We start from the raw sequence: 23,121 nt of genomic DNA on the forward strand, positions 1-23,121 counted from the left end.
CAGATTCACTGAGCAATGTAAGTGTCTGAGTGAGAGATATGGTGAGGTGTTAAGTCTGAATGATGAGTTAGATATGAGGCTGCATATTGTGATAAAAGTGCAGTCCAAGACATTAGTGAGGGGCAAAATGAAGATGAGAAGTGTACATTTGATTCATTTAATGCCTGCTGAGGAAGTGATGAGTACAGTTCATTGTGTACACAGCAGAGGTAGAGGTGTTGTGTACATAGTGATGAAGAGTGGTGCTGTGAATGTAGGTGTGGATGTAAGAGGGGCAGCTCCAGGATGAGATTGTGAGACTGTGTGTAAGAGTTAGAGTACAAAGGTGGAGCTTGGAGGGAAGAAATGGTTTTAAGGATAGCTGCACCATCCAGATGGTGATTATGAAGAGTTTGTGTATGGTGGATAGGTTGAGATATTAGCATATACTTTGAGGTGGATGTGAGAGGGGTCAGACCAGCATGAGTAGAGAGTATGCAGGCCAAGAGGTAACGTTGAAATGTACACATGAAGAGATTAGTTGGATTTAAGTACGCAAAAACAGTTGCCAGATAAAACTTGTGGATGTAGTATGTGTTAGCTGCAGCTTGCTGTCTGCCACTGATTGCTCATGACAGATTGTTGTCATCGCTGCTAGGAGAACAGTAGCATATGCAAAACCGATTGGCATCACAGGCCATGTTCGCTTAACGTAGCCTTGCCTTGGCTGAGTTGTGTGTGGGCATAACTGCCAAGTTATCCCTTGTAGGTCGATGTTGTCACTGATTGATCATTAATTCCCCTTGGATACAGCCATGGGATGGAGGTTTTGAGGGTTCATATTTTACTTTTATGATGCAGAAACACTGAATGGCAGTCCATTAATTAGAGGGACATAACCCCCCCTGCCTAACCCAAGTGAAAACTCCAGGATGTGTGTTGGTGGGCCACCTGGGGGCAGAATACCTCTGAACCGCCTCCCCACACTTCCCAGTACACTACACACATATGGGTACTCATGACATTCTGACTTTGAATATCAGATATATGGGGACCTCAAGGGAGATACACACATTGTGAGTATATCACTGGGTGTGCAAGGGAAAAAAACATTGCACTGTTACAAGAGACACATATGACAACTGAACATTATACCCAGTTCCATAAGTGTTTGCATTGCTAATAATTTTGCATCCTCTAATCTGGTTTGTGTGGGTCCATACGGGGTCCCATTTAGCCCATTAGATGCTGCCATGGAGCCTGGGGGCAATGTGTATTTGTAGAGTGTCTCCTACATGTTTTCCAAGATTAGGGGGCAATATTTCAGTGCTGAATGTGGACAAACCAGACTTCATTCTGCACATATCCCTCATACTTACAAGGTGTACTCATAGTCCCTGGCTTGGAGATGGCAATGTCAATTGTGTTCGAGAGCCACAGATTAAGCCCCCCCATGGGCATCCTCTCCAGTGCTGCCAGCGTACCTTACACAATGGGCTGCGCACTGGTTTCTCCAACACTGTTGGTGGATCCCAGTACACAATCTGTACATTCAGAATGGAATTATTTGTTAGCAGCTCATACTACAGTCTGAAGAGCTACATGCTGAATAGCTGGAAATAACATTCTCAGAAGATGAGCCAATACACATACACATTGGGTGTAGTGTGCAGCGCCCCCCAGTCCACACATGGTGACTGCATCCTACGTTGTTGTTGGCCCATGCATTTTGCTCATTACTGAGGGATTCTGTCTCCAAATATTTCACTGATGGGAGACATCCGTTACATTGCAGTCTTCACACCATGATATGTTTACAACGCAGGCATTACAACGCAAGGCGTTACAACAACTTGCGCTGGATGGCACTATACACTAAGGAATAGTATGATTTACTATTCCAACACCTTCCCTACTGTTACGTAGGCTGGAGTTGAAATAGTAAATCATACTATTCCTAAGTACAGCGCCCTCCAGCGCAAGTCGTTGTAATGCCTGCATTGTAAACGTATCCTGGTGTGAAAACTGCGATGAAACGTCATATATTAATCACTGACTACTGGGACACAACCACTTCTAGGTTGTTGGAGTGGGAAGCACTGAAAGCAGTACTGAGTGGCTGGTGCTTGGGGCTAGGCTGGTGTCTAAGGCAAATATCCACTGGGCTTTGCTGTAAACAGAGGCATCACTAGGTCATCAATAGACTGTGGTTCAGTTGCAGGATGAGATGTTACCCACACGGACAGATGCTCAAACACACCACACCCATCTGATTGAGCAACTGTGTTGCTTTTACTTTGCAACATGACAAGCTGGAATGCACACAGAGGGACATGAGTCAGGGCAACTCCTGTCATGCTCCTCTGTCGCTTAACAACAACCCAGCAGATGTTGATGACTAGGGATCACCTGCCCCAGACCCACAATAGTCAGGCACCCAGCCATCCATGAATTCTTCATGGTGTATTGTTGTGGCCTATACATTCCCCCCTAGTCTGTACGCAAGGCAGATGTTTCCTTATTCCTGACTGGATTGAATCTACTGTACATGCTCTGGCAGTACGTGCAGTGATCAACAATCCGTTGGCTGGTACAAGAGATACCCAAAGTGATTATGCGCACTGCCACGTTAACAATTCATGCATTGGACAGTCTCCGATCCAGTCTCAATAAGGCCTTTGAGCTTGTACTTGCCCACATATGACTGTAGCTCTCTACAGCCACCTTGAATGCTTGGAGACACACACAATCCATGCGGCAATCTTTTTGGCGTATATTGTTAAAACCCAACAGTGATCTAGCTGAACTGATATCCACGAAATCCTTTGTCCACACTAGCAAGGAATTGTTAATCCTTAGTACAGTAGTGGCGCCTCGCCTGCTGGTACACATACAGCATCTAGTGGATGGTGTCCGAAAGGTTTCTATCCCTGATAGATCCACGAAGCTTAACATTCATTTGCAAAATAGGGTGCTGTAGCTTGTCCAGGGGAGATTGCCCTACAAGCCTGCTTAGTGCTGGAATTGGTGAAAGCATTCCCCACTGCTCTTTGCCCTGACAATGTGGCCAGTAGCCCAGCAAATTTGTCAGGGGTGTTAAGCATATTGAGTTCCAATGGGCAATGAGGTACATCAATCAATCAGGGGGTTTATAAAGCAAGCTACTCACCCATGAGGGTCTCAAGACGCTGGGGGGGGGAAGCTCCTGGATCAGTAAAAGAGCCAGGTCTTGAGGTCCTTCCTGAACGTGTGCAGGGTAGGCAGCATCTGATGTTCATGGGGAGCTCGTTCTAGGTCTTGGCTGAGATGTAGGAGAAGGCTCTCCCGCCTGTTCTGTTTCTGCGGATGCGAGGGACCTCGGCCAGGGCGAGTTCGGCGGAGCAGAGGTTCCTCTTGGGTATGTGGAAGGATATTCTCTCGTTGAGGTATTTGGGTCCGATGTTGTTGAGGGATTTGTAGGCATGGGTGAGGAGTTTGAAGGTGACTCTCTTTTCGACAGGGAGCCAGTGGAGGTCTTGTAGGTGTTTTGGTTTATGTGCTCGTAGTGTGGAGTCCCGAGGACTAGTCTGGCGACGGCGTTCTGGATGGTTTGGAGTCTGTGTAGTAATGTTCTGTTGATACAGACGTATAGGGCGTTGCCGTAGTCGAATCTGATGGTTATCAGAGCGTGGGTGACAGTCTTTCTGCAGTCGGGGGTATCCATTTGAAGGTCTTGCGGAGGATGCGCAGGCAGTTGAAGCTGGTGGAGGCAACTGCGTTGATCTGGCGGTTCATGGAAAGGGAGGAGTCGAGGATGAATCCGAGGTTATGTGCGTAGTCTGTAGGGGTGGGTAGCTTTCCGAGGGCGTAGGGCCACTAGGAGTCGGCCCAGGCAGAGGGGCAGGGTCTGAGGATGAGCACCTCGGTCTCCTCTGAGTTAAGCTTCAAACAGCTTTCCTTCATCCAGTCTGCCACATTCTTCATCCCTTCCTGGAAGCAGAGTCTGGTGTCTTCGGGATTCTTCATGAGTGAAAGGATGAGCTGGGTGTCATCGCGTGGGATACAATGCTGACTCCCTGATGTCTGATGATGGCGGCGAGGGGGGCCATTTAGATGTTGAATAGCGTGGAGCTGAGTGAAGATCCTTGGGGTAAGCCTCAGTTGATGTCGGTGGGTTCGGAGAGTAAGGGAGGGAGTCTGATCCTCTGGGTTCTGCCTGAGAGAAAGGCTTGGATCCAGTTGAGGGCGGCTCCTAGTATCCCTGCATCGTGAAGTCTGGCTGAGAGTGTGTGGTGAGAGATGGTGTCGAATGCTGCGGAGAGATCCAGGAGGATGAGGGCCGCGGTGTGTCCCTGGTCTAGTACCATGCGGATGTCGTCCATGGCTGCGAGGAGGATGGTTTTGGTGCTGTGATTGCTGCGGAAACCAGACTGGGAGGTGTCTAGGATGGAGTTCTCTTCGACGAAGGTGGTCAGCTGGGCGTTCACGAGTCTCTTGATGACTTTTTCCGCGAAAGGGAGGAGTGAGATGGGCCGGTAGTTTTTCAGGTCAGTAGGGTCGGCCGTGGGTTTCTTGAGGAGGGGTTTAACCTCCACCTGCTTCCAGTCGTCCGCGAAGATGCCGGACATAAAGGAGGTGTTGATGGTCTGACCTAGTTCGGGTGCGATGGTGGCAGCGGACCTGTGGAATATGTGTGGTGGGCAGGAGTCCGTAGGGGCTCCTGAGTGGGTTTTCTTCATGGTGGCAGTGATGTGTTCGATGGTGGTGGGTTCCCAGGTCGTGATGGTTGGGATGTTGGTGGCATAAGGAGTGGGTGTAGTTCGTCATCGGTTCATTGAAGCTGCCGTAGAGGGCCTTGATCTTAAGATGGAAGTAAGTGCTGAGTTTATCGCAGAGTTCCTGGGAAGGTGTGATGTCTGTGGCTTTGCTGGGGGGTTTTGTGAACTGTTGTATGATGTTGAACAGCTCCTTGGCGTTGGTTGCGTTGGTCTGGTCTCATATGAAGGGTCGTTTGGTGTCTCTAATACGCTGGTGGTATTCTTTGAGGGTACTCCTATGCTTGTTCCGAGCCTCCGTGGTTTTCAAGTTTCTCCTGGTTTTCTCTACGCATCTGCAGGAGCGTCTGGCTTCTTGTAGGTCACTGGTGAAACAGGCAGCCTTTAGGGGGCGTTGCTTGGCGGGGTGTCGGGGGTGTGTGAGTTTGTCAGCGCAGCAGGAGATCCGGCGGTGGAATTCTGTGGCTGCGGAATTGGTGTCGGTTGTGGCGCAGGGGGGTCTAGGAGAAGGGTGATGCTGAGGAGTTCCTCTGTAACCTTGGTCCAGTTCCTTCTTGGCGGTTCCGGTGTGGGCTTCGGTGCGGAGGCGGCATTGAAGGTGAAGTGGACGCAGTGGTTGTCTGTCCAGAGGGGCTGAGTGGTGTGGCTGAAGCTGATGTTTGTTCCTCCCGCGAAGATAGGGTTGCGTGTTGACCAGCTGCTTCAGCCCGAGGTTGGCGAGATTGTCGAGGAGAGTGATAGAGTCAGGGTTGTTGAAGTTGTCGAGGTCGAAGTTCAGGTCCCCAAGTAGAATGTAGTTCGTGGAGGCGATTGCGTAGGGTGCGGCGAGCTCGGCGATGGTGGTTGCGGACTGGGTGCGTGGTCCCGGTGGTCTGTAGATGTGGATCCCACGTAGTGTAGTTCTGGGGCTGGTCTGGATCTGAAAGTGGAAGTGTTCCGTGTCGAAGTGTGGGTCACTCGTGTGTATGTGGAGAGTCGGAGGGTGGTTTTGTGGGTGATGGCGAGTACTCTACCTGTGCGGTGGGGGCGGTCTTTCCTCTGGATCTTATAGCCATCGAGGATGGCGGTGGCGATGTCAGGTTATGGAGGTGGCGTTGGTCCAGGTTTCCGTGAAGAAGGCTATGTCAGACGAGAGGGTGTCGATCAGGTCCCATATCTTGATGGCGTGTCGACGGAGGGAGCGCACGTTGAGGAGGATGCAAGTCAGGATTTTGGTGGTGCGTGCATCAGGTGGTTCTTTGGCGGTAGTGGAGGTGATGTTGATGGTGAATGATCTGCGGCAGGGTAGGCACGCGAAGGGCCCATGGGTGGTGTTCAGTGTGGATCTTATGCAGTCGGGGCGTCTTCCGGGGTTGAGTGCGTGGAGGGTGGTGGAGTCGTAGCGGTGAGGTCTGGGAGAGCCAGGGTTCCTGGCGCTGCTCGCTTTCGGGTCGCGGACTGGCGCCGACGGGCTTGCCTTAGGCACGCCAGCAGCGCGACCGCACAGCGCTCGCCATCAAGTGGGGAAGGAGGGTGGGACCAGGGTAGGGAGGCGGGAGCAGTGCAGTGTTGGGGGCGGAGCCGCAGGGGCAGCAGCTTCGGGAAAGGAACCAAAAATACCACTGTTACATTAACGGAGTGATACTACAGTAAGGGAACACACAGAGAATCACGCTGGCAATACTAGACAATAAGAATGCTGAGAATGACGATCGGCAGGCAAGTAGGAGAACCTGAGGTGCTGGGAGCTGGCAGCCGGTGTAAACCCTGTTTGTGAAGGGCACTGAGCAGGAGAAAAGCGTCTGTTCAGGCAGAGCTGCCGGGGAGAGTGCTGGCCTGGACCTGAGGTCAAGGCTTCACATGCGCTCCCCCGCAGCAGTTGCCATTAAGTAGGGGAGGGGGTCGGGACCAGGGTAGGGAGGCAGGAGCAGTGCTGTGTAGGGGGCGTGGCCGCAGGGGCAGCAGCGGTGGGATAGGAACCAAAAATGCCACTGTTACACTGTTACACTAACAGAGTGATACTACAGTAAGGGAACACATAGGCTGAAATAAAGAAGGCACAACAGTAAGGGGCGCACACAGAGAATAACGCTGGCAATACTAAACAATAAGAATGCTGAGAATGACGATCGGCAGGCAATTAGGAGAACCTGAGGCGCTGGGAGCTGGCAGCCGGCGCGAACTCTGTTTGCGAAGGGCACTGAGCATGAGAAGAGCGTCTGTTCAGGCAGAGTTGCCGGGGAGAGTGCTGGCCTGGACCCCAGGTCAAGGCGTCACACGTGGTCCCACGCAGCGGTCGCAATTAAGGAGGGGAGGGGACGGGACCAGGGTAGGGAGGCAGGAGCGGCGCTGTGTCGGGTGCAGGGCTGCAGGGGCAGCAGCGGCGGGAAAGGAACCAAAAATACAGCTGTTACACTGTTACACTAACGGAGTGATACTACAGTAAGGGAACACACAGGCTGAAATAAAGAAGGCACAACAGTAAGGGGCGCATACAGAGAATAACGCTGGCAATACTAGACAATAAGAATGCTTTGAATGATGATCGGCAGGCAATTAGAAGAACCTGAGGCGCTGGGAGCTGTTGATGATGGCTATTGTACTAAAGGCCATGGTCTCACCCCCTATGTGTGGACTGTGAGGTATGTGGGTTGCTGACCTTCTAAATGCCCATGATCCCTCTGTGCTCATCTATCTTGTGAATCGTTATAATTTTGTTCAATTTTGTACCATATGCTCCTGTTGTGGTATGCTCAACTCAATGATGAATGTTTGTTATGGCCATCTGACCGGATCTGCATTGCATGCTTAATGAAAGACGATTTACATCCATTCCAATGTGTGTCCAGGACATGGTAATGAGCTGATAGTAAGGTTTTGGTTTGGATGTTGGAATGTCTTGTGACTTGTGTGCAGGGACATGCAGTGAGCCATATGCCAGCAAACGCAATTCCCTGTCTCTGTCGTTTGTATGTAAGGAATTGTCTTAGTTTTGAGATGTGTGTCTTTCTTCGTCAAGGTTTTGGATCATGAACTATCCTTTATGTACCTCCAGATCTGAGGCCTGCTCCGTGTGGACTGTTATCACTTTGGACCTTTTTGAGTGCTGTAACTCCAAGTGGGACATTTTGATACCATGTACTGACTGTACAGGTAGGTGTCCTATCTCATGCCCGGCTGGATGGCTTTAGTGAACAGTGGTGGAGGAATGGCACGGGTCCACCAGGGACATGTAAACCTGGCCTAGAAAAGCATAGGGGGGCCCAAAATTGTTGTGTCCAAATGTATTTGAGTGAGGTGTGCATGCTGGAGAACTGGGCACATGCTAGGGATTGTATGTAAGAGATTCATCTTTCTGAGTCCTGCTCTGGATCTGTGCTGGATCCTTCACATGTTGTTACTCCTGTCATATCCAACATCCCATTCTGGTTGCGACTCCCTATGATGAACTGGCTACGTGCCCTGTGGTGAGGCTGAGATAATGGTGAACGGAGGCTTTGGTGGATACCAGCTCCTACACTGCTGTACTCATCAGGACACAAGATGTGTGACTGCACGATTGGGCGGATGGGGGAGTGGCAGGCCAGGATGGACTGTATTAGTCAATTTGGTGTTTAGAGTCATGTATTGATCTTTCAACAATTCGTGCAGGAGGTAAAGTGAGGTGTGAGATTGTAAACAAGCTAGGCCTAGGTTTTCCATCTGATTGGGTGGATGTATTGTATTGCTACTGGATAGATCTTCATAATCAGTGGAGAAAGTTATGAATAAAATAAGGATTACAAAGGATTACAATGGACTAAAATGTATTACCTAATTCTTGATGGAGTTTGTGGAACATATTCTGATTTTGCTGTCCGACTGGTGGATGGGGCTCCGATGTGCTCCACTGATTATGAAGTTATACACACGTGCTACTGGGGCAGGGCACCACCACAGACTGCACGCCAACATTGTTGCATATAAGTACATTGCAAAAATGAATTTTTGACTATAAAGGTGGGTATTCTGTCACATTTCATGAACATTTAATGGATCTTGTCCCGCGGATTGTTTGCACCCTGAACATGGATTAAAAGTTGAAAAGAAATGAAACAACATCACAAAAAGGGATGCCCAGTACAATCTAAATTCACGAGAGGAAGCTGATTCCGCAACTTTAAAACTGCAAAAAAGCCTTTGTGCGAGGATTTAATATGTATAATATCGCGTATGTTTGACACCTGGCACATGCTATATCATAAAAATATTGGATATTGCTTATAAACACTAAGGTGCAGATTCCGATCCGTTAAAAAAAGTTACTGACTGACTGGTATCCGTATTTTATTACGTACGAATCGTACAAGTCCCGTACATACGGCGAAGTACGATTCGTACGTGAAAAATACATACGAATGACCTTGGGAAAAGTCTATGACACGTCCCTGGACAGTTTTACTTACGAGTCGTAAAACTGAAGTCCGAGCGCACAAGTCCGATCCGTACCGGCGTCCCGAATACACAAGCATATGGAAAACGTCCCGTACGGAGTGAAGTTTGTACGACCCCTACCCCGGGTACACTTGGGCCCGGGGTACGAGTCGTACGGCCCCCCCCAGCCTCCCACCCCTCCCGCGTATGTCCGCACCGTACCCCCAGCCCCCCCGTATGTACGCACCATACCCCCAGCCCCCGTATGTATGCACCGTACCTCCAGCGCCCCGTATGTACGCACCGTACCCCCAGCCCCCCGTATGTACGCGCCGTACCCCCAGAGCATAGCGCTGGGGGTACGGTGTGTACATACGCGGGGCTGGGGGTACGGCGCATACATACGGGGGATTGGGGGTACGGTGCGTACTTACGGGGGGCTGGGAGTACGGTGCGTACCGGGCCCCCTTTTCCTCGTGCATCGCAGCGTACTTAGCTTTTCCGGCACTTTTTGGGTCCCGTAAAAATATAGCCGTGCGGAGTGCTGTGGGTACGAATCGTACTTGCTGGTCCGTAAAATGCTGCATGACTCCGTGCGGACATCGCGTACGCGCTGTCCAGGATCGGAATTGTATGTATTTTTTAGCCGCACTGTGTTTTTTACGATTCGTACGGAAATGGTATTTCTGTACGAATCGTACTTGCTGGTTTGTACGGTGGAATTCCCGGGTATGAGTCGTACGGAGAAAACGCTCCGTACGACCATTTGTACCCGGGTTTTACAGGATCGGAATCGGCACCTAAATGTAAATTTTGTGTTGGGTTATAAAGGGACGGTGTTTTAAGGAGGAGCACGCAATGGCTAATAGGATTTGTATTTTTATTTGGAACTTACAATTAGCATCAGGTGGATTGTTGGAAGGCACACATGGGGGTTGGATTAACTGCGTTCACGAAGTAGCAGCGAGTTGGTTTAGTACTTGCATGGAGATGAGAGGAGTCAGTTTCACTGCTGAGGAAAATCGTTTTAGCTTGTGCAAGTACAAATAATCATGTGCAGGTACAAATAATCATGACCCGTTTGGGGAATTTATAACACTACGGGTGTTTAGATCGACAAACACTTGGGGGAGTTCAGTCGTGCAGGAGAAGTATTTAGTTGCTGTTTTGAGATATGGGGATTGTATGGGGTTGTATGTGTTTATGACAATTATTTTACTTAAGAGTGATGATTACAGTTTTAATAATGGGTTAAGATAACACAGTGTATGCATGTTGTCTAATGTTATACAAACATTATTGGTGGTTTTAATTTGAATTTATAGCTACCCCTGACAAAGGGCTATTTAGCCTGAAATGCATTAGTTCAAAGTGATTACAGCTTCCCAGATCGAATTATACATTCCCACGTGCTACAGAAAGAGGCATAGCTATAGCATTTTGAAGAATTGGGAAGCATGCAACCTTTTATGTGAAGGATCAAAGTAAAGTGAAAGTTAGGAATAAAATAAGGATTACAAAGGATTACAATGGACTAAAATGGTTACTTAATTCTTAATGGAGTTTGAGGAACATATTCTGATTTTGCTGTGTGACTGGTGGATGGGGCTCCGATGCACTCCACATATGAAGTTATACACACGTGCTACTGGGGCTGGGCACAACGCCAGTCTGCACGCTAACATTTTTGCTTATGAGTACATTGCAAAAATTAATTTTTGACTATAAAGGTGTGCATTCTGTCACATTTCATGAACATTAATTGGTAGATCTGCCATATATTTGGACATTATTTTCCTTTGTGGTTTATACATGTTGTTGGTTAATTTCAAGCTATATAGAGTAGATAAGGTGCTTCTTGCTATGGCAAGGTAATTATGGTAAATAATATCACTTCCTGCAATGTGAATTCCTATTACATGAGATTTTGTGGTATTTTAAACGCGTTGCAGATATTTGGGTTCTGCTCGGGGAAATGATGCATGTAGGTGCAGGCATGCTGCCAGTGCATATGTCTCTGTGGTCATACTTTTGTGAGTGAATTGATGATCTGTTGTCCTGTGACGTTTCATTGTGTGCTGTGGTGTACTCATGCATTAATTTTGTTGTACATACATTACCTGTATCTATGGGCATACTTGTTCCAACGTAAAATTTGTGTTTCTCCCAGTATTTCGCAGTCAGATTGTAGATACCTGATGATGACACTCCCCCATTTGCCATGCTCAACATGCTACAGAACCCTTTCTACTCTATTGACTTTTGCTGGGTAGTTACGTTAACCTGGAGGGGTAGATGTCTTACTTACCGGACACGACAACCGCGTTGGTTCGGGTTGTAATGTTCATTGTAGATGTATAGTAGAGGGATGACATGCACGATGGACTTCATAGCTGTACATCAGAGGTCGCATTAAGTGTGTTGTGACAAGCTTTGCAGTTGGAATACTCCCCTTCCGCCTGCTCTCACGAGGTGATTGGCCTTACAGATTTGGCAAGTAGGAAATACGCATCGTAATGGAGTGGCTCCATTACGATGCGGGAATCGTAATCAGGAATCGGGAATGGCTCCATTTGGTGTTTTGATGGCTTCGCGGTTAGAATTTCCAGTCGTAATCATAGAAACCGAGTCAGTTGGTAAGCAATGGGTTTTGGGCATCATAATGCGGTGGTCGTAACGACTGCATCCAAAGCGATGTCGGTCGGACAGACCGCCTCCGACAAGCCCGGGGAGGCCCTTTCGCCCGACATGGTAATTAGCCCCTAAGTGTGAGCACACTAGTTGTTTATTTGAACTCTGTGGTCACACTGCCATTGATTACTAGGTAGACAGACTGATGCTGGTGTTGGAAGTGCATGAGTCACTCTGAATGTCAGAATGTTTTACTCAAATGGATGAGGAAGATATTTGAGAATTCATGGAAAAAGTGTCCTTACTTTAGCCTCTCATAGCACTACCCATAATTTCGACGACAAAAAGAACCATCTCATTTTGTTAATTTCTAAAGGAAAATCTTTAGGTTTGCCATCAAGATGGCTTCGGGTGTACCACACATCATAAATACAGAATGTTAGCACTCAAGTTAATCATTAGAACACTGTAGGAAACTGCAGTTGATTGTTAGGTTGTTTTCAAGGCCCACTGTAGTAAATGAAAATGCAGGTTAGCCAGTAGTAAGGTGAAACAGGATCAGGGTTTTTGATTTCTCGGGTCACAGGTAAAGTGGTAATAAATAGTAGCAGACAAATACTAGCTTCACAGTAAGATTTAACCCCCACGTTTCCAGGAAACTTCTTGTTTTCAGAAGATAATAAGTGCTTTCCTTTGAAAAGGTACTGCAAGTACCTCCTGAAAACAAATCCATGTTAGCCAAGGAAAAGTCAGATTGAGAACAATTTGCAAAAATGTACTGTAAAGATTTGCAGCAGAGAAAGGTTCTAAACAATAACTCACTTCAACAGGCTGTAAAAAAATCTCCAGGGCCCAGCGCTTCCAGGTAAATGACTTGAACCACAAGCTTCCTGGCAGTAGCAACGGTTGCTCATGAGGGAAAAAAAGAGTAATACTACGTAAAAATGAGAAATCACAGCTAATCGAAATTAGAAACGTGAAAAAATAGAACAATTCCCTGACACTGTAAGCACACCATTCAAATGAAGCAGGTCCAATAAGGCAGAGAGACACGCCTTTCTTTCTTGAATAAGCTGTAGGATGTCAGAAAGGCTGTCCATGAGCTGTATAACGTTGATGAAAAGATGGCTGAACGCCCCAGACTGCAGGCTGTCAGCTGTGAGAGACACCATGGGGCTTTAGAGCATTTAATTCCCTTCAAGTTGGATTTTTTTTTTAAAGTATAAGGTTTCCCTAGTTTTTGAAATGTTTTAAATATCCTTCAGTTACAATATCTTCTCCTCTCCTGTTCCTGCAGTAGCGCTGAAGTCTTCACACTAAATCCTTTCTCCGCTCTTCGCCCTTGTAGCAAATGGCGATGCAGGGTATCCAGTAGTAAGGTGAAACAGGATCAGCTTTATTCATGTCTCAGGTTATAGGTAAAGTAGTTATGAAGGAAGCCTCACTGGGGGCAGCATCCTTGCTGCTCAGCCCATGCACTCAGCTGACTCGCTCTCAAACCATGCACACACCAGCTTTCTAATTACATCACTGTCACTGGCTGAGCAGCAGGGGACATAACACTAAGAGGAGAATGCATGGCAAAGATGGAGATGCTACGCCCACTCACCAGGGAACCTTTTCTCTTCTGCAGGGGGATGTTGGTCTTCCTATCACCTCAACAACTATAGACTGACCATGGATTCATAGATTGTAAACCCTGATATCGGCGAGTTTTTAGTGGGGAAGGGAGAATGGATTGTGAGAGAGAGAGGGAGAGAGAGACCCTGCATTCTCTTTTTGTTGGATTCTCCGCCTACACTTGTTTGGGTTTTCAGTGGGTCTTCCTTCAGACTGTGTTGGTTCTTTTGCTTTGGTTCAGTAGGCGGAGCAAGGTGTTCCTGTGAAGGTAAGCAGTAAGTAGTTAGACAATCATGACATGGCCACATTTCATCATTGCATTACACAAACTATCTACATGAGCATTAGATATACACTTAGGGCCCGGTTCACAGAACTAACTTAAGACAAAATCCTAAACTTACTATCATTTTCGTATTCACAGAAGGCACTTACTCATTTTGGTATTCACAGAAGACACTTACTCACTTCGGTATTCACAGAAGTTAGGAGTCCTAACTTTAGGACTCCTAAATGCCTTCTGTGAATACCGAAAGTCTTAAAATTATGATTTTTCTCAGTTTAGGAGTCCTAAAGTTAGGAGTCCTAACTTTACTACTACTAAATTGAGAAAAATCCTAATTTTAAGACTTTCGGTATTCACAGAAGTCATTTAGGAGTCCTAAAGTTAGGAGTCCTAACTATACTTCTACTAAACTGAGAAAATCCTAATTTTAAGGCTTTCGGTATTCACAGAAGGCATTTAGGAGTCCTAAAATTAGGAGTCCTAACTTTACTACTACTAAACTGAGAGAAATCCTAATTTTAAGACTTTCGGTATTCACAGAAGGCATTTAGGAGTCCTAAAGTTAGGACTCCTAACTTCTGTGAATACCGAAATAAGTAAGTGCCTTCTGTGAATACCAAAATGAGTAAGTGCCTTCTGTGAATACCAAAATTGTAGTAAGTTTAGGATTTTGTCTTAAGTTAGTTCTGTGAATCGGGCCCTATCTCACTATCTATTGACTTCACAAGATATTATAAATTACACCTCTTCAGCAAAAGTCTGCAGCAAGTGTCTGCCAGAGCTAGGTGCCACAGTATGTCTGTTGAGACTTCAATAATCTCTCCTTATGGGATCAACAATGTCTCTCTTCGTGATGCAAAAATGACTCTGTTGACACTTTCTACAGTCTCAACTTGTGAATATCAAAAATGTTTCCAAATGTTCCAGTAGCTGGCTATCGTTTGCACTAAGCATTTTTGCGTTAATAGTTAGTGCACAAACCTTTAACACGTCTTTCCCTTTCATGCAGGTCCGAATTGTAGAAGCCACTGGGCTAGGCGGATTCTGACCCCTAGGTAAGTGATTAGTCGCTTGGATTCCAGACGGGAGACAGGGACGTTGGTGGGAAGGGTCAGCTTCCAGGCAGGAGGCGAGGAGGCAAAACCCTCTCTTCATGCTAATTTGAAGCCAAGCGGGGCCTCGTAGCTTGGACATGGTTTATTTACTCATGTCCAAGCAAGATGGCCACCGTGTCACGTGACCGCTGGAACTCCTGCATTTTCTTGCAGCAATTCGAGTGTAACTGTCCCAGCCCTGAGAATCGTGCAAGAAGCATTCCTGGGTGCCTGTGGAAGTGAATATATGCGTTTTTAAACTTTCAAGGTGAAGGGCACTGGGGTGAGTACAGTGATTTAGCGCAGAATGGGGTTGGAGGGGTGGCATACAGTGGGGGCCAGCAGTGGGGGCACAAAAAGCACAAGACATGCAAGATTTGTGAGAGATCCTAACAGGAGTTAACTGACTGATTGCTGCTAGTTTTGGAACTACATGTTTTACTCAGAATATAAGACTTTATTCTCACATGGCTGAGTAAGATACTGTGAATTTATAGAAAATGTGCTCTCATTTTAGCTTTTGGAGCACCTTGCATAACATCTATAAAAATTTCATGAGAGGAAGCTGTTTTCTTTCAAACTAGAGTCCATCAGATCCCATCGGAGGGTCAGCATTTCTCACAGAATTAGTATGGTACCACCAACAAATTATTGTATTGTGATTAAAATCTATTATTACCATGTATATGTGTTTTTTTGTGACCCTAAAAACCTGGCATCCGCTACAATGCATTTCAATGGGATACCATGTCCCAGAGTCTTGTAATGACTGCCGCATTATGTTGTCAAGGGGGTGGGCGGGTCCCTTTAGGACTCCTCCCCCATTTGCTCCTTGGGGGTCAGAGTATGCTCACCTTGCCCCCTTATGTTTTTTAATTCCTGCAGGACCATGTCCCTCAGATTGTGGCCAAATAATCAGAATTGACTAACCCCCTTTAAGAAGGGCCAATTAGAACATATTTGGACACCAACAGTCCAGCTATCACTGTATGTTTAATCCCTTTTTGACCATCCCAATCACCTCTTTAAACACAGATTTCTCGAAAATGACTGACCAGATTTACACCAAATAATTAATAGCACGCTTTTTGAGTACAGTTCTAACTTTCTGCCAGATTTCGTGCAATTCTGTTTAGCTGTTTTTTTGGTATTGCTTCCTAAAATTTCATATGGGAATTAACACGGGCGATCAATGTTTTTCTCCTCCTCTGACTCAATGTTACCGCAATCTTCATACGCCTATGCTCGCCACACTGTCCACCTCTCAAACGGCCGCCGCTGGCATTTTCCTGATATTTTTTAAGGCTGCTCCTTCTTCTTTGTAGTTGGCAGCTAGAAGTCGACCCTCCTGAGGCTTATGTTGGCGACCATAGGTAATTCCTTAGATCCTGCCCGCTCTTCACACTGCTCCTCCACTAGGAATGATTGTTGGAGCCATTCAGTTGATGGATTTTTGGAGAGACAATCCACGTTCTCATGCAGTTTGCTGGAATTGTCTAGAGCCTGGAAGGGGAAGGGTTGTATGACTAGTAACCATCTAATTAATCTGGATTTTGTGTCCTTATTACGAGCTAGCCACATTAATGGAGCATGATCCATCAGAACAATGAAAATGAGGCCTAAAAGGTAGTACTGGAGTGCTTCTACTGCCCATTTAATGGCAAGACATTCCATTTCTAAAGTTGAATAGTTTCTTTCTCTGGGAAACAGTTTCCGGCTTAGATACTACAGTGGGTGCAAGGTACCTTGTTCATCAGGTTGGGACAGAATAACCCCTAAACCATAGCCAGATGCATCTGTTTGGAGTACAAATGCTTTGTTGAAATTATGACACTGAAGAATTGGAACACAGCATAAGTTATTTTTTAATCGTTGCAAACTGTACTCATGGACATCTAACCATTGAGGGATGCGGGAGGAACACTTGTTGGATAATAAGTCAGTAAGAGGACTAGCTATTTTGGAGAAACAGGAAATGAACCTGCAATAATAACCTACTAACCCCAAAAAGGAATGGACTTCATGTTTAGTGGTGGGTTTTGGTATTTATTTGTTTAATATCCTTGATTTCGTCTATCTGTGGTCAGATAGTACCCGCCCTAATAGAGAACCCTAAATATTGAATGCGGTCAGAAGCAAGAGTCGACTTTTTAGGGTTAACGGTAAGACCTGCTTGTTGTAAAGCATCAAAAATACAGGGTAAATGTTGCAAGTGGGCATCCCAGTTAGAACTATAGCCCACAATGTCATCAACATAAGCTGCTGCATACCCATGATGGGGTCCTAATATATGACCCATTAACCACTGGAAAGTGGCAGGGGCTTTGTGGAGACCAAAGAGTAACATTTGTAAGTGATATAAACCCTAAGGGGATCGAAAAGGCTGTTTTCTCTCGGGCCTCTGGGGATAAGGGAATCTGCCAATATCCCTTGGTAAGATCTAAGGTAGTCATTATTTTGGCACCTTTGAGTTGTTCTACCAGCTCGTCTATGCATGGCAGTGGATAAGTGTCAAATTTGGAGATGCTGTTCAGCTGTCTAAAGTCAAGGCAGAAGCGCAGACTTCCATCTCTTTTTGGTACTAACACTATTGGGGAGCACCACTCATTTCGGGATGGCTCAATGATATCCATTTTATAATCTGTCCATCTGTTGTTATGATATTGTGTTCTACGAGGGAGGTATGCCCTGGGATACCTGAAAACAATTGTGGATATTGTCGGGTTCGATGCTGTAATTGTTGACTCTGTTCCGTGGTTAGGATTGATCCTATCCAAATCTGACATTTGGTTTTATCTTTTATTGTTGGTATAGGTATAACAAGGGGGTGAGACCCCGTCACATAATTAATGGCTGTGTTCGATGTTCCATCAGGAAGAGGTTGATGTGGAATATCTGTCCTTCTTGACCATTCTGGGGTATCACAATTTTATAGATGGCATGGGTAATCTTCTTAAGGACAGTAAAGGGTCCTTGCCAAGTGGCAAGTTACTTGTTATCCACAAGTGGAGTAATATTAGTACTTTCTCACCTTCTAATAGGTTTTGTAGTCTTGCTCCCCCATCATAAGACCGTTTTTTTCCCAAGATTATGATGTACTTGTTGCTACAGGCTTGTTAAAGACTTTTAACTTGGTCACATACTCAGATATGGTTTTCCCCTCATCCGCTTCTTCTGTCCACTATTGTACGGCCATGTATAGTGGTGTCCCGGGTTTCCTGCCAAATAGTTGCTCAAATGGGAAACACAGTAGATTCCTGTTCATAGGTACAGATCGCAAAAAGGACCAGTGGTAGTTTGCGGCCCCAGTCTTTCCCTGTGTCTCATATATTTTTAAACATGATCTTTATTATTTTTTGTACCTCTCCACTAGTCCATTGGTTTGAGGGTGGTAGACGGTGTACGGATCTGCTTTATCCCAAACGATTTACAAATTTCAGCCATTACTCGGGACATAAAAGGAGTACCCTGATCAGTTAACAATTCCTAAGGGAATCCTACTCTAGAGAATTAGGCGATCATTGCTTGGGATACCATTTGGGTTGCCATGCTTGTTAGGGTAATGGATTGAGGGTACTTAGTGACATACTGAACTAAAACAAGAACATACTGATGTCCCCGAGCCAAGGGAAATAGGGGTTCGACCAAGTCCATGCTTACTCTCTGAAAAGGTACTTCAATAATGGGGATAGGGTATACCGGTGCTGTCGTAATCCCAGGAGGATTTATCAGTTGGCACAGTCTACAGGACGTGCAATATTTATCTACCTCTCGATATACACCTGGTCAGTAGAATCTCTCCAATTAGTAATTTTGGGTATATTCCTTACCGTAATAGTCTCCTTCCATTTGGCTGCAAGATAATTGTAAGACCTGCCTATAAAACACAGAGGGAACTGCTGGACACTCCGTTATTTTCATGTGGGGGACTCCACTAACCATTGTTCTCAGGGTCCCAAGAGACAGCCCTGTCAGCTACCCTCACCAGCTCCTGCTAAAGCACTTACGGCGTGTCTTCAAATACCGCTGTGTGAGCTGTTTGACACTATTTTCTTCTACTATGGATTACTACATTAACCATCGTGCACAGGGCCCACAGAGGCAGCCCTGTCAACTACCCTCATCTGTGCATGCTAAAGCACTTAAAGTTCAACTTCAAATCCCGCTGTGTGGTCTGCTGGACACTCCGTTCTTCTCCTGTGGGAACTCCATTAACCATCATGCACAAGGCCCCAGGAGGCAGCCCTGTCGACCACCCTCAGCTGTGCCTGCTGAGCTAAAGTGCGTCTTCGAAAACCACTGAGTGGGACACACGCGGGCCGCGCCTTGGCAAAGCCCAGCCCAAGGGCGGGCCCATCCTGTGCCTGTCAAATCAAATCAAATCAAATCAAATCAAGCAAAGCTTTATTTCGATTGTATTGTAACAATCATAAAAAGCACAGATAAAATACATCACAAATTTAAAAATAGATACACATTTTTGTCTGGTAAAAAAAGTACATTTCATGTATATTTAGATCACATAATCACAAGTACGATAAAAAGAATAGAAACAATACATCTAAAATGAGCCGCGTCCTCATTCCTAGATTGCAATACTCTTTCTTTGATGCAATATTTTTTTTAAGAACATAGACATACTCCAAGCTACAGTCTAATTTTCTAAAAGCTGAAGCTTAATGAACGCAGGGCGGCATTGTCTCAAGCCATAGTTCTGTAAAATTGGGACTATTCAAGTCTTTCTTAACTCCTTATAGAGTTTACAGAATAAAACCAGATGTAGAGAGGATTGATTTGACAAACGATCACATGAACATAGTTGTAACTCCCTGGCCCAGTCGTTCATATTGGGGAAAGAGACTAGTCTATGTATTGTCCCCAATCTAAATCTTATTAAAAAAAACTTTCAAAAACACTTGGAACAAATACTAAATATGTCTGTGACTGGAGGAGGCTGGGCTGCACCACTCCTCTTGGCTGCTTTGGATTCCTTGGAGGTACTTTTACATATTTAGGGGTCTATTAGTATGGCGGGCGTGAGCACCACCGCGGTGCTGGCGGTGGTGGAAAATGCTTTCTTCCGCACACCAGCAGTGGTCCTCGCGCCCGCCATATTAGTATGGTCACATAACCCATTTTCTGTCCGCCGCAGTGCGACGCGAACCGCCATCAAAGTGCACCCGCCACTGCGGCGGTGGGAGCCAATGGGGACTCACCGCCGTGCAGAATGATGTCCCGTCCGCTGTACAAATCAGGATGCCCCAAATATCCAGTCGCACCACTGCGGAGAAACCGCCCAACCAGAGACGGCGGAAGCACTACAGTGGAGTGCGAAACCAGAGTCCCGGCCCGACCGCAATGGATCCAGCTCTACACGTCTTCCCGTGCTGTACCTGATACATTACCAGCAACTCATGGACCGTCGTGGACGCCGCCGCAGGTACGCAATAACACAATCCCGCACACAACCACAACACACAACTCATGGGCTGATATAGAGTTCCTGTCCACACCAGACACCCTAGTGGGGACACGAACACATCCACAAGTGTACCCACACATGTCCTACCTGTCAGTAAATCACCCCTCCGCATCCAGGTCACCCATCTACCGCGATCATGAAGTAATGTCCCAGTCACGTCACCGCAGCGGTGAAGACGCGTGAAAACATGCGCACAATGCTGAAGGCAGTGCCAGCGCCAGGCATGGGCAGTGCACAAAAACCACAGGACCTCACCTCCACCCTCCACACACTAGGCCCCCCAACATAAAGGGACAAGCCATGTGCCCCTCCTGTGCTCCCCCATGCACAATAACCAGCCAGGTGAACCCACACCCTGCACCACACACAAAACAACTAGGGAGACAGCCACAGCAGGTGTGGCTGCAGAGGAACACACAGCACAGAAGCACAGGGCCAGGGCAACCCACACACCACAACACCACACTCATGGGAAGAAAACTGAGTCCAAGCACAAAATGAACACACACACAGGTAATGAACAATCACTGTACTGGACACACAGCCATACCCAGCACTGACACACAGCCACATACACAGACCACATGCCAGCAGCAATGGAGTACAACATATAGGAAAGCTAAAGTGAGGTGCATACAAATGGAAGGAGCTAACCACCAAGCATGTGTACATCAAATGCCAGACAAGGAACATATAACAACACCCTCAGCCCATCAAATCATACATGGCTGGTACAGTGAGTGAAGTCAAACCACAGTCACCTCAGTGAAACAACTCAGGGAGACAGCAAGGCAACCCATGTATAGGCACTGGGATGAAAGGAAGGGTATGAAGTCAAACAGTGAACAGCCACACATCTGTATCCAACTACTTGACAGGAGTATGTCAGCAGCACTACACACAGGGCCCATTGCAACACTCCATGACTGTCAAACACAAGTAGGAATCTTCACACATACCTCCCCACCCCATTACACCTGCAGCACTCAACACCAGTGTCAAACACACAGAAGGGTGCCAATAATGTCTTTAAATACAATGACAAACAATCACACTCCCTGGAGGGTATCCGCAAACATCACTCGCACACAGGGATGCCTGAACCAATGATTGCACTAAAACAACAGCCAAACACATAACTCAACAAAAACACACACAGAACCACAACAAGACCAGACATGACCTGTGCAGCAAAACTGTGGAAAGGCAATGGGAGCACAGACAGAACAGGAGTGCACAACCTCATCAGTCAGAAACAATGCACAGACAACATACCACAACACAGACAAGAAGTGCACAATCACAAAATGGGCCTACAGCCACATCAAACACACAACAGATGCACATGCCAATAAATCACATTGCAAACACAGCAGGACATCAGGGAAGGCACACTAGGCAAGGACAAGGCAACATACACTCACAGCACTGCATGCACAACAAGCAGTGTGTGCACACCAAATATACCAGTTCCACACAGATATGAGTAACACACCATGAACACCCACTACAATCAAAACAGCACACAGACAACATCACACTCAGGAAGTGAAGCAGTACCTCAGTAAACGCACATACAGCTAACCCAACACCCACAGATGCACAAGTCTGGGACCCCAAAGTGGACACAACATGACCAGAGGACTGTGCAGCACAAACATTTGAACTGCATATGAGCAACCATGGCTGCTAAACAGTACAAGAAAATCATGTTTAACCAATTGGGAAAATGTCCTGAGTGGCACATTGCACATGTGCACAGATCTGCACCACAAAGCACAGTGTTACAAATGAAGTGATGGGGAGGCACACACACAGGCAACCCAAGGGGACAGCTGACATGAAAGTGAAGTGTTGTGTATGTCAGTAGTGGACATGGCAGGAGTGTACCATACACAAATAGATGGAGTGCAGACTCACAATGGCTAGGCACCTGAAGCACAGATAGGGGATGGTATGACACCACACACCACATGCCATACTGGAGGTAATAAAGCCCCATGTGACAGCAATGCATGAGCAAACACACCCACAATGTCAGTGTGGCTGAGCAGGTCTGCACAGTGACCACAAAATGTATCAAGACGCATGGCTGATCAACAAAACACAACACTGACTTGCCAGTCACACACTCTGCATATTCATAATTGCCAAAAACAACAAGTAGGAGTCAGCCAGAACTGCAAGGACACACCAAAACACTGCACAGTGCACAACATACAACACACACATGTGCACACAATCACAGGGCTGAACAATCACACAAACAGGCACTCTACTCCTGGGTGACACATGTGTGTAGTTGAAATTGCAGGGGCACACACAGCAACACTCCCGACAAAGGCACTCCCTTCACACTGCACACTTCTTGACCACCCAAGTGCACACATTGAAAGTAACCCATGTGACTAGGATGACTGCCCATCACAAGATGACTATACACCTACACTGCTGGGCACACATAAAGTAAGATCACACATACATGATTTTCCTGGCCAGCCTGCCTGCAATCCTGTGGATAGAAACCCACTCTGTGCTGCCAGTGCCTCCAAACCTGACATGTGTACAATATAGCTAACATGAACAAAGAATGATAATGACAAGGGTATTTCATCGAAAACCACCATCATTGCACCCACACGCATCAGAGTCAGGAGGAACTGAAGTATATGTCACCCCTGTAAAAACTAGAAAAAGTGAGACAAGCCATTGGCAATGTTGAAGTGGCATACAAAACGTGTGCCACAGTAAAACATACCCACACAGAAAACACTTTAATCAGATAAGGACACTGACAAAACAGACAACAGGAGCAACTGTCTTTATTCACATATTGCACAGATAGGCACCAATATCAGACAAGAGCAAGGCCAATGGCCAGCA

The sequence above is a fragment of the Triturus cristatus genome, chromosome 3_1 (assembly GCF_964204655.1).
Source record: "Triturus cristatus chromosome 3_1, aTriCri1.1, whole genome shotgun sequence".
NCBI lineage: Eukaryota > Metazoa > Chordata > Amphibia > Caudata > Salamandridae > Triturus > Triturus cristatus.